Below are 13,027 nucleotides of genomic sequence, written 5' to 3' on the forward strand. Positions count from 1 at the left end.
TCAGGAAGCACAGATGGAAAGAGGGAGGACAATTCCAATGTTCTCTTGTCCCCTCACCCCGGGAGGGATGTCTTTGCTGCTAATTGACGCACAGATGTTGCACCGGCTGTTGGCATTGTCCCCAAGTGTGATAAAGAGCTGTCATCTCTGGTGGCTGGACCTGTCTTGGGCTCCATTTCATGGCAGCACTTCATCACACCTCAACGGTGGTGAAAATGAGGGCTGGTCCATAGGATCAAATGACACTTGAGTGCTGCCTGGCTTTGTCTGAAGCTGACCAGTGACACCAGAGCCAGCCCAATGCTTATTCCATGAGGTATACTTGGCCAGTCTGGTCCACTGCTGTTCACTTGCATGTGCGGGGAGGGCATTATATCTAACAATGTTGTCAGTGTCTGGAGAAGAGACGCTGCAGCAGAAAACTGAGGAGATGTATCCTTGGTAGACTACAGTTTGAGTCTACCATGGGAGGCACAGCCTGCAGGCTGGCCTTTAAACCTTTAGATGCTTTTCATCCAGAGTGCCCCTCAAAGGCATTCTTTGGTCACGATGAAGAACGCATGGTGGTCAAGAGTGTAATGTTTGCATGCAAGCTTTGACATGGCCATCTCTGGATGTGCTGAGCAGCTCCTGAGGAAAGAGGGGGGTCAGGGCTGGAGGGAAAATAGAACTCTTCCCGAGCGCTGGCATCTCCCCATAGCAGAAACATGTCCAGACAGTTTTTAGTACCCCAAGGGAGCCCAAGTCTGGCTCCACCCCGCGTAAAGCAGAGTGTGTAGTGTATTTCTCTCCACAGGCATCCTGTAGGGATCTACTGCTGGCCCCAATCTGCTCTGAGCCAGTGACTCCTGGGAGAATGTAGTAGGGGTAGCTCTCATGGACAGATGGTGACCCCATGTTGGGAGGGTACCCAGAAGGAATCAATCAAACTGGATTGTCCCACATTTTTTTCTTTTACAACTAATCTAATCCAGATATTCTGAACGTTTAAGTAATCTGCACACTACATACTCTTAGCTAAAATATGTAAATTCAGTGTCAGTAGTTATCACATCATTTTGTAGCTAATTATATTTTCAATATTTGTATATGAAAGTCCAGGCAGCTCCTCTTGCCTAATATATCGTGACAGCAGACTTTTCAAAAGATTAATTAATTTCTATCCTTGTGTGAGGGGCAGCACATGTTGTGTGAGGGTCAGAGGACAAGCTTGGGTTGATGGTCCTCAGGCACCTTTGACTTTTTGTTTGAGCCAGGATTTTCATTGGCTTGGAGTTTTGTCAGGCTGGCTGGCCAGCCACCAAGCCCCCGGATCTGCCTGTCCCCCACCTACTCAGTGCTAGGGTATCAGGCACATACTGCTGAACTGGCTTTTTACCCGGGTTCTGGGAACTGAAGTCAGGTCCTCATGCTCAGGAGCTATCTTCTCCGCCCACTTAGAAAAAAAAAAACAACTTAAAGGCACCCTGAGGTCATCACGGGAAGTGGAAGAATGTGACCTTCACTCTTGCGAATCGATTCCATCCCCATCAAAGTTCTTTCCCTGGGGGTTCTCGGGAAAACCATTTCTGGGGAAGTTTCCTTGGCCAGTGTCCATGGATGCTGGTGGTCTGTGTGTGGCTGTGGCTGCCTATGTTCAGGACGCTGATGTGTGCTGTCATTGAGCAATCATCCCTCAGAGATGTTGGAGTGCCTCTAGGCATTCGATGAGAGGTGACATTATGTGACATCTCCCCATGATGGAGGATTCCTTTAATCCTCCCATGAAGACATCTCTGTGAATTGACTTATGTTAAGCCCTAAGAATGCTGCTGTTCAGCTGGGCTCTTATCTTACACCCAGAGCAAGTCAGGATATTACCTCATGGGAAGCCATGAAGCTGTGTGATGTGAGCAGCAATGAGAGGTGATGTAGTTCACTTTCTCACCGTCCCATTTAACCCACGCCAGCCTCAAATGTGCTACATGGCTGAAGGCGACCTGGAAATTTCTAGCCTCTTGCCTCCATGCATGATGCCTTGGATTTCATCCACGGTACCACATGAAGCAGTAATCCTGTAATCCCAACACCGGGGAGGGGTGGGGCTTGCAGTCCAGGAATAGCCAAGAGATTTTCACCTCTGGTTCAAGCTGATGAGTAGCTAATCAAGGGTACCAACGAAGGTCCTGTGAAAAAATGTATATGTAGTGTGTTTATGTGTATCTGTGTGCATGCATTTGTGTGTGTGTGTGTGTGTGTGTGTGTGTGTGTGTGTGTATACAAGCACACGAGGGTGTAAAGTGAGAAAATAACCTTGAGTGTCCTTCCTCAGGCACCTTCCACTTCCTGTTTTGAGATATCTCTCATTGCTCTAGAATTTGCTAGGCTGACTGGAATAAGTAGGCTGGGCTGACTGGCCAGCAAGCCCCAGGAATGTGCAGGTCTCCACTTCTCATCTTGTCATCAATAGGATTACAGGTGCACAGCACTCCCAGCTTCCCGGATGTCAGGATTTCAGACCTTTCCTATAGATTGGACAGGAGCTCAGCACGCTGCAGTCCATCTGAAGAACCCAGCTGGCCGATGCTGGCAATACAGCATGTCGGGTTGATCTAGCGGCACCGTACGTGACTCCACCAACGTCTCAGGCTGAGATGACTGATCTGAGGGCCTTAGCCTGTGTCCCCTTTGTCGGGTCCCCACTGATCCGTGGGTAGCCATCCAGAAGCTGTGGGGTTGGTCCGGGAGGATGCCATTCTCCGGGAGAAGGAACAGGTCCAGAGAATTCCGACCATGTCCTGGCAGCACACACAGTTCAGCTCCCGGCCAATGTTGCACCAGGTCTCGAATGCGCTTCTAGATCTGTAAACAAGAATGACAGACCCCGAGTGCTAACAATGCAGCCACCATTTCCCAGTGCGTTTACCTCTGCCCCTCCCCCTTTACAACTCGGAAACAAGTCGGGGAGCCACAAACTCAACGCTGTTTGTAAACTCAGCCGGGAATAAAAAGGAACAGGGCACACGGGTGTGGCCTGTTGTGGAAGAGTTCATGATGCTCTCAGAAACAGACTCTTTCTCTCTCGCTCTTCCCCCCCCCCACCCCCTTTGCTAATTGATTAAAAAATATGTATGTATTGCAAAGCTCATTTATTGATCGAGGGGAGAGTGAAAAGGATAGCTTCCCTAATTAAAACCGATTGGAGCTGTGAAAGTTTAATTAATTGGATGCATGTCAGTTCATTTTCATGTTATGTTGTGCACAGTGCTCTGTTTTCATAATTACTGTGTTGTGTCAGGGTGGCGGGTGTCTCTCTAATTAACAGTCTGAGGGAAACGTGATATATGGGCCTGCTGAGCGGGCTGAGTGGGTGGAAAGAGGAGGCCCAGCCAGAATCCCGTCTCCGTTCCCCATGGCCCGTTCCCCGCCATTCCTGTCACCCTTTCTTTCCCAAACAAGGTTTTGTTGGAGAAAGCTGTGTATGTGCTTGCTCTCAGGTGTGTTCCCTGTGTGCGCGCGCACATATACACACACAGGGAGGATGGTCTCCGCTTTCAGAGCCTGTAGGTGAAAACTCCTGCAGGTGGGCGAGAATCACCCTAACTTCTCCCCAGAACCCCCTTATTTCCTGTCAACATCCCCGCATTTACTACTTAGTGAACACCTATCTTAGTGTGGGTCTCTCTCTTGCTGTGGAAAGACACTGTGACCACGGCAACTCTTAAAAAGGAAAACATTTAATTGGGGTGGCTGGCTTACAATTCAGAGGTTCGGTCCATTATCATCATGGTGGGACATGGCGGCGTGCAGGCAGACATGGTGCCGGAGAGGCAGCTGGGAGCTCTACATCTTGCAGGCAACAGGAAGTGAACTGCGTCACTGGGCGTGGCTTGAACATATGTGAGACTTCAAAGCCTGCCTCCACAGTGACACACTTCCTCCAACAAGACCACACCACCTAATAGCGATGCTCCCTTGGGGGTGCCATTTTCTTTCAAACCACCACAACACGCAAGTTATTCCTGACAATTTGTCACTGACTGCCACCTCTGCAATGTAGGTGATTGGTGAGGTGACGTTGAGTCCAAACTTCAGCATCTCGTTAGACATGTGACCTTGGAGAAATTACCTACATTCTTTGTGACTCAGTTTTCTCTCTCTCTTTTTTTTTTTTTTTTTTTTTTTTTTTGGTTTTTCGAGACAAGGTTTCTCTGTGTAGCTTTGTGCCTTTCCTGGAACTCACTTTGTAGACCAGGCTGGCCTCTAACTCACAGAGATCTGCCTGGCTCTGCCTCCCGAGTGCTGGGATTAAAGGCGTGCGCCACCACCGCCCGGCCAGTTTTCTCATTTTTAAAAAACGAGGGATATAGCCTGAGAACCTGAGTTGGATTCCCAGAAGCCACATAAAATGATAGGTAGAGGAAGTACTCTTAACCACCGAGCTCTCTCTCCAGCTGCCGTAAGACTTCTTAGATCCCCGGATGGAGCGCTTTTCCTTGTGTGGAGTAAAGAAATGTCTCGAGTTGTCTTGGCCCCTGCCTGTTGTTATTATATCGGGAAGGACATCCTTGTGTCGACCCACAGGCTGCCCTAACATGGGAGAAAGGTCTTTGCTCAGTGGTACCGTACCTGAACTAGTGAGCCACACACTGCTTAAAAATAAACCTTGTAGTCTTAGACTGCAGAGATGGCTCACAGAGATGCTTGCTAGCTTGATTACCCCAGTCCAATCCCTGGGACCACAAGGTGGAAAGAGAGCCGACTTCTGCAGGCTGTCCTCTTTCCTCCACAGCCGTGTGGACTGTAGCAAGCATGTGCACATGCGTGTGCGTGCAGACACACACACGCACAAGCACACACCCACAAAGTGAAAAATAAAATAAAATAAATCCTATAATCCTCTGGTTTTCCTAATGTTCTATTCTCCTACCTTGGTGACAGGTGCAATAAATAATGTATTCAGGTAGTTTTAAAAAATCAATTTATTTCTAGGCACTTGTATAAAATCTAATCAATATTTATACTTTTATTCAAACAGCTTTCTTCTTCTTCTTCTATTTTTTCATTAAGAAAGGTTTTGCTTTCTTCTTACGCCTGCTTGACCTTGTAGGAAATAATGAGTTCTTTTCTAGCAGTACCCAAGGAAACAAAACCAAGCCACAGAGATTGATGACCCCACCCTTCTCACTAATTAGGAGATAGTTATGGGAAATAAGCCCCCCTTACACCTCCCATTTTGACTTGCTCTTCACACCTGACTATAGTTCAGAAAATTGGGTTATGAACTACACTTGACGTCTTCAGCCAGATGCCCTGTAGTTCTACGGGCAATATTCAGCAGACTGGAGCTGGTGGTTGTAGACTCCCAAGGTAATTAGAAACAAACAAACAACAATAACAACAACAACAACAACAAACCACCAAAAAAACTAAGCCAAACCAAACAAAACAATGCCCCCCCCCCACATACACTCAAAATCATTGGTCTTAGAGACCTTATTCCTCATCAACATGAATATTACCCTTAATTATTTCCCCAGCTTTATCCTTCCTCTAGAGAGAAAATCACCGAAAGTTCACTGGGAAGAGTTTTGCCAGATGTTGTATGATGTAATTTCTGGGGAGATCTGAAGGAACCTCTCTTCACCCCAGCTAGAGGACAGTGACAGACCAGAGTAAGGCTACTGCCAGAGTCTGACACGGTGAACCAGTGGGCCCGCTGGGGTTTCTTACAGGAATATAGATGAGGCAGCTGCACCGAGCCAGCCGAGGTCTCTCTTCCTGGCCCCTCAGCTGGTCTGAGTGTCGTCTAGACAGGCTTGTCTGAGAGTTTCTCGCAGTCCTTACAGCTTATATAAGCCTGGGGGACGAGGAGCCTAGTGCTTCTGGGCAGTTTCAAGTTCTCCTGCAGCCATTGAGTTATTTACTGCTTTAGTTTTAAAGAGCATCCCCCCAGGATGCAATGTTTCTCCGCCCCTTTCACACAGTGGTTCTCAACCTGTGGGCTGCGACCCCTCTGGGTACCCAAAGATCATTGGAAAGCACAGATATTCGCATTACAGTTCATAATGGTAGTAAAATTAGTTATGAAGTAGCAGTGAAAATAATTTTATGGTTGGAGGTCACCACAGCATGAAGAACTGAATTAAAGGGTCGCAGCATTGGGAAGGTTGAGAACCAATGCGTTAACACATCCTGGATGGTAAGGACCTTCCTTTCAAGATGGAAAGTCTTACCTCAGAGGAAATTGCTACACAACATAGGGTGTGACCTGTGAGGGTACAAGCCCAGAGGTCTCAGGGGCTAGACAGGCCATGTGATAGGGGGAGGGGGTAACTACTGAACTTTCTGGCTTTCGTTTTCCTGTGAGTTCAATGAAGATCACTGCTGGATAATTCTGGGTGAGCATGGAGGTGGTACTCTACAAGAACAGTGCTGAGTTCCTGTCCTCCTATCTCGTACTCACACTGTGCTAGGTGCTGCAGAACCCGTGAAGGAGGCTTGTTAGCCAAAGGCCAGCACAGGGCAGTGCGCTCAGTTCTGAAGCACAAGCTAGGCTTGGGGCTCAGGCACCTTTTCCCCAGTGTGGAGTTCAGGTCTTCAGCTCAGCTCCACTGACCCTGACTTTCCCTTTGTCTGAGCTCCCATTCCGGCAGACAGGGGGCTCCTAAACACAGAATGTGGGAAGCCTTATAAAGACATGAACTCTGGGGTTGGAGATGAGGATGAAGACCTGAGTTCAGTCCCCAGAGTGCATGTGTAAAGACTACTAGGGTGGCATGTTCTATATCCTCCAGAAGGCTCCCTGGGGTTCCCTGGCCAGTCACTGTAGCTTACGCTAAGACCTACAGACCACCGAGAGACCCCATCTTACAAAGAAAAACAAAACCCAAACAAGGTGGGAAGCACTTGAGGTGAGAAACCAAGGTTGTCCTCTAGCTTCCATGCACACGCTCACATGTTCCTATGTGCACCGTACACACATGTGAATGTGCGTGCACATACACACACACATACACAGAGAGAGAGAGAGAGAGAGAGAGAGAGAGAGAGAGAGAGAGAGAGAGAGAGAACTGGACTCTGGAAAGAAGAGTGAGATCTTGGAATACTCGAATATTAGCTTAGCTCTCTGGCATACTAAACCTTGATTCTTTACATGGTTAGTGCTGGGTCCCCAGATCTCCATGGAGCCAATGCTGGACCCTCACAGGGTCACAGTCAGCTCCTCCTATAAAATTCCACAGCTAGGGTGATATGCTGTATTCACACAGACAGCTTTCCTTACTAAAATATTTCTAGTTGGCATCATCAGCTATAAGAAATAGCAGTTAGATATCTGTCTTAGGATTTCTTTTGTTATGAAGAGGTGCCATGATCATGGCAACCCTTATAAAGAAAACATTTAATTGGGGTGGCTCACTTACAGTTTCAGAGGTCAGTCCATTATCATCCTGGTGGGCAGCATGGCGGCGTGCAGACAGACATGATAATTTAGAGGTAGCTGAGAGTCCTACATCTTTCAGGCAACAGGAAGTTGACTGAGACACACTGGGTGGTATCCTGAGCATAAGAAACCTTAAAGCTCATCCCCACAGTGACATACTTCCTCTAACAAGGCCATGCCCACTCCAACAAAGCCACACCTTTTAATAGTGCCACTCCCTATGAGATGATGGAGGCCAATTACATTCAAACTATCATAGTGTCCTTAGGGTGTAGGGAAGAGGTGAAAAGAGGGAGGATAGTTAGAGCTCTGTGTGGTCCAGGCCTTGGGGCCTTATGTAGATACCATCTTTATCATAGGCCACAGGTTCTCTGTATTTATTGAGTAAGAATCACTTTCAGGTTTGTTTAAACAGACACAAATTGTTTCTGATGCTGCAGGCCTGGAGAAGCCTGAGAAGTTGCTTTTTGCTTAAGTTCCCAGTAGAGCTGATGCTGCTTTGTGACCCACTGTGCTAGGGGAGGGTTTTCAGGGGGATGATCTGAATGAGGGTAATTATAGATCAATAAATATCTTCCTTGGAATATTAGTGGCCCATGAAGCCCACTTGGTTGTATTGGCTTTGATAGCAAAGTATTTAGCACTGAGAAATTAGAATGGGACTTCTCAAGCAGCCTCACAAGCCATCTCCTTCAGAATCAGCTAGGGACCTCTTACCCAAAATGGTGTTGCCAGGCCTACACCATCAGCATCAGCTCGGTGTTTGTTGTAAATGCAGAGTCTGGGGCTGGGGTGATAGCTTAGGCAAAAAACTGCTTGCTACACAAATATGAGGAACCGAAACTTGATCCTCTGAACCCATGTAAAAAGTGGAGCTTGGTGGTGTGATTGCAGTCCCAGTGGTAGGGAGGCAGAGGCAAGCAGATCCTTGGGGCTTGCAGATCAGCCAGCCCAGCCTACTTGGTCATCTCCAGGCCAGTGAGAGACCCTGCCTCATAGAATCCTATACGATAAAGCAACCCTTGGAGGCATCCCCATCCCTGACCTCAAACTCTACTATAGAGCTATAGTAATAAAAACAGCTTGGTACTGGTATAAAAACCAACATACGGACCAATGGAATCGAATTGAAGACACTGACATTAATCCATGCACATATGAACACCTGGTTTTTGACAAAGGAGCCAAAACTATACAATGGAACAAAGAAAGTATCTTCAACAAATGGTGCTGGCATAACTGGATGTCAATATGTAAAAGATTACAAATAGATCCATATCTGTCACCATGCACAAAACTCAAGTCCAAGTGGATCAAAGACCTAAACATAGATCCAGTTACACTAAACTTAATAGAAAAGAAAGTAGGAAGCACTCTTGAACGCATTGGCACCGGAGACCATTTCTTAAATAAAACACCAACAGCACAGACCCTGAGCACAACAATTAATAAATGGGACCTCTCGAAACTGAGAAGCTTTTGCAGGGTAAAAGACACAGTCAATAAGACAAAAAGACAGCCAACAGATTGGGAAAAGATTGTAGCTGGAGGGCTTCTCTCCAGGTTCCCCAAGCCCCGCAGTCCCACAATCCACTTATAAAATAATCACTCAGACGCTTATATCACTTATAAACTGTATGGCCGTGGCAGGCTTTCTGCTAACTGTTCTTTTATCTTAAATTAACCCATTTTTATAAATCTATACCTTGCCACGTGGCTGGTGGCTTACCAGCGTCTTTACAGGTTGCCTCTCCTGGCCGTGGCTGCAGTGTCTCTCCCCTCAGCCTTCTGCTTCCCAGAATTCTCCTCTCTCCTTGTCCCACCTACTTCCTGCCTCGTCACTGGCCACCAGTGTTTTATTTATATAGAACAATATCCACAGCACTTGCCCTTTTTTCTTTTTTTTTTTTAAAAGGAAGGTTTTAACTTTAACATGGTAAAATTATATATAACAAAACAATTACTGAGGAAGAATTATAGTTACAATATTAAAGAAGATGTCCTATCTATCTTATATTTGTGAGTTTAAGGTTTTATATCTAACTTATTTTTTATCATAACTGAGGAAATTACAACTATCTAGTTTTCAACCACATCAAAGACCTGAGAAGGAACATAATGGTACCTGAGAAATGGTAGATGGATGCAAGCAACTTTCGGGAATCTTGCAAGAGTAGACCAAGACAGCTGGCAGCCTGGACAGTCACCTAATGTTTCTCAGCATTGTTGGTGCATTCAGATTGGCTACAGGCCTAGAATATCTGACAGACCATTTTCAGAAGCAGGAATTCTGAGAGACCATCTTACCCTGTCTTGGCAGAGTACAGTGGTCACTTTCCTTGTGTCCCGCTTGTCCAGAAAGGACAGCATTGCATTTGTACTGTCAGCCATCAAGGCAAGGGCAGTTCTTTGCCCAGTAGGCCATTTTGTGCCAAAAAGACAAACTTCCAAATGGAAATGTCTTAGAAGCCCAACATTCTCTCGGGATCAATTGGTGCAGCCAGGAGCAATTGTGTCTCACATCAACAGAATTTTAAGTTATTTAAATGCCATATTCTCTAGGTCTATGAAGTGTTTGAAGATTACCTATCTATCTGAAATATATCTATGTATACCTAGAAAACTTAACTAACATGGCTACAGATATGATTATCATAGATGACTAATTATTAATCTATTTTTTAATTATCCATTACAATTTTAAATGAGTTACATAAACATAATACCTCAAACAAGAATAGAAATATATATATACACAGTATAACAATATTAACTTCAAGTTTGTATCAATAAACTAAAATCCATACCAATGTAAAACATTTTAAACATAAACTAAAATCTATACCAATGTAAAACATTTTAAACAAGTTGTTCTTTAAAAGTAGGTTAATTAATCTATCCTTTTATCTTATCATCTCTATATCCTCCTATATATCTATATTATATCCCCTTTTCTTTTTTAGAAAGAGATCACATTTATAATCAATCTGTTTTAAATAAAAATATTGGTTTTCTCTGTCCCACACCAGAGGGCTCTTCTGATTTGGGACACAAGAATTGCCTAACCATTTTTTTTTTTTTAAGCAATATGTCTGGGTTTAGAGGGGGAGTGAGCCAATTCCACCTCTAAAGCCAGCTTGGTATATTTGGGAATTTGGGCGTAGCATCTCTTACTACTTCCTGCTGGAGGGGGGCGCTGTATCTTATGGGGATGCAAAGAAAATTTTAGACCTATGGGGTAGTCCGTGAGGCTGTATTGTTTGAACCAGTTGCCTTGAAACCGTTCTGGATGCTGGATCATCTGGGCCATGGTGTCATCGGAGACCTTTCAGGGGGTCTTGGCTGTTGAAACCTGATGTATCTTAATCTGGAACAAATCCATAGCCTCTGGCTTTCTGTGGAAACAAAAGCAGAACCTCTTTTCCAAAGCAACATATCCTTAAATCCAAATTTTGAAGTCAAGGTACCTTTAAAATATACATTTTGGCATAACTCAACAGCTTTTGCAATCAAATGTTTTTCTTCAGTTACAAATATCAAAGACAACATAATCCAGATTCTCTGTGTGGTAGCCATCGTTAGGTGGCTTATTTTTTATATTACCTTGAGCCTTGAGCCTATTGCTTTAAACTGTACCATTCTAAGACTGAAACTGCGCTGTGGCTGCTGGCTCCGCCCACTTCAGCTTCCCAACATGGCAGTGGTACATTTTCCGCCAGCTCTGGGAGTCATCAAGTCTCAGAAATAGTGGGTCTAAGCTTTTATCAAAGCAGCGTGTAGCCCAGAAACCTCTTTTTTTTTTTTTTTTTTTTTAAATACTAGTAAAGACTAAAATCTACCACACAGCTTAATGTGCCGCTGGCAGACGCCTCATTTTCGCCATACTGCCGGTCAAACGCACACGCCAGGAACCGCCAGTGTTCAAACCCGCGTTTTGCGCCGTCTAGCTGTTCATATGAGACAAGAAGCAGGAACCTGGTTTTGGCTCTGTTTAGAATTGGTTATTAAATATTGTCAGGTTTAAGGTGGAAGCTCGAGCCACTGGGCGCCATTTGTTGCTGGAGGGCTTCTCTCCAGGTTCCCCAAGCCCCGCAGTCCCACAATCCACTTATAAAATAATCACTCAGACGCTTATATCACTTATAAACTGTATGGCCGTGGCAGGCTTTCTGCTAACTGTTCTTTTATCTTAAATTAACCCATTTTTATAAATCTATACCTTGCCACGTGGCTGGTGGCTTACCAGCATCTTTACAGGTTGCCTCTCCTGGCCGTGGCTGCAGTGTCTCTCCCCTCAGCCTTCCGCTTCCCAGAATTCTCCTCTCTCCTTGTCCCACCTACTTCCTGCCTCGTCACTGGCCACCAGTGTTTTATTTATATAGAACAATATCCACAGCAAAAGATCTTCACCAACCCCACATCTGACAGAGGATTGATCTCCACAATATATAAAGAACTCAAGAAACTAGACATCAAAGTACTGAACAGTCCAATTAAAAAATGGGCTAAAGAGCTAAACAGAGAATTCACAAAACAAGAACTACAAATGGCTGAAAGACATTTAAAGAAATGCTCAACATCCTTAATTATCAGAGAAATGCAAATCAAAACGACTCTGAGATACCACCTTATACCTGTCAGAATGGCTACGATCAAAAACACCAATGACAACCAATGTTGGAGAAGATGTGGAGCAAAGGGAACACTCCTCCACTGTTGGTGGGAATGTAAACTTGTACAACCACTGTGGAAATCAGTATGGCGGTTCCTCAGAAAATTAGGAATCGAACTACCTCAAGACCCAGCCATCCCACTCTTGGGCATATACCCAAGGAATGCTGATTCATACCATAAAGATACATGCTCAGTTATGTTCATAGCAGCACTATTTGTAATAGCCAGAACCTGGAAACAACCTAGATGCCCATCAATGGAAGAATGGATGAAAAAAATGTGGTACATATACACAATGGAGTACTACTCAGCAGAGAAAAACAATGAAAGCATGAAATTTGCAGGCAAATGGATGGAACTAGAAAAAATCATCCTGAGTGAGGTAACCCAAACCCAGAAAGACAGTTATGGTATGTACTCACTTATAGGTGGATTCTAGATATAAAATAAAGAACGATCAGACCACAACCCATAGAACCATAGAGGCTATATATATATAACATGGAGGTCCCTAGGACAACTGTGGCTTATAATAAATTTCAGTTTTACTCAATTATTGAAAAAAAATAGCCAAATGAATGGAAACACATGAACTATGAACCAAAGGCTGAGCTCCCCCCCCCCCTTGCTGGATCAGGCCCTCTGAATAGGTGAGACAGTTGATTGGCTTGATCAGTTTGGGAGGCGACTAGGCAGTGGGACCAAGTCCTGTGCTCATTGCATGAGATGGCTGTTTGAAACCTGGAGCTTATGCAGGGACACTTGGCTCAGTCTGGGAGGAAGGGACTAGACCTCCCTGGACTGAGTCTACCAGGTTGATCGCAGTCCTCGGGGGAGGACTTGTCTTGGAGGAGGTGGGAATGGAGGGTAGGCTGGGGGTAAGGGGAGGGGGTGGGAGGGGGGGAATAGGGGAACCCATGGCTGATATGT

The sequence above is a fragment of the Peromyscus maniculatus genome, chromosome 11, assembly GCF_049852395.1.
Source record: "Peromyscus maniculatus bairdii isolate BWxNUB_F1_BW_parent chromosome 11, HU_Pman_BW_mat_3.1, whole genome shotgun sequence".
NCBI lineage: Eukaryota > Metazoa > Chordata > Mammalia > Rodentia > Cricetidae > Peromyscus > Peromyscus maniculatus.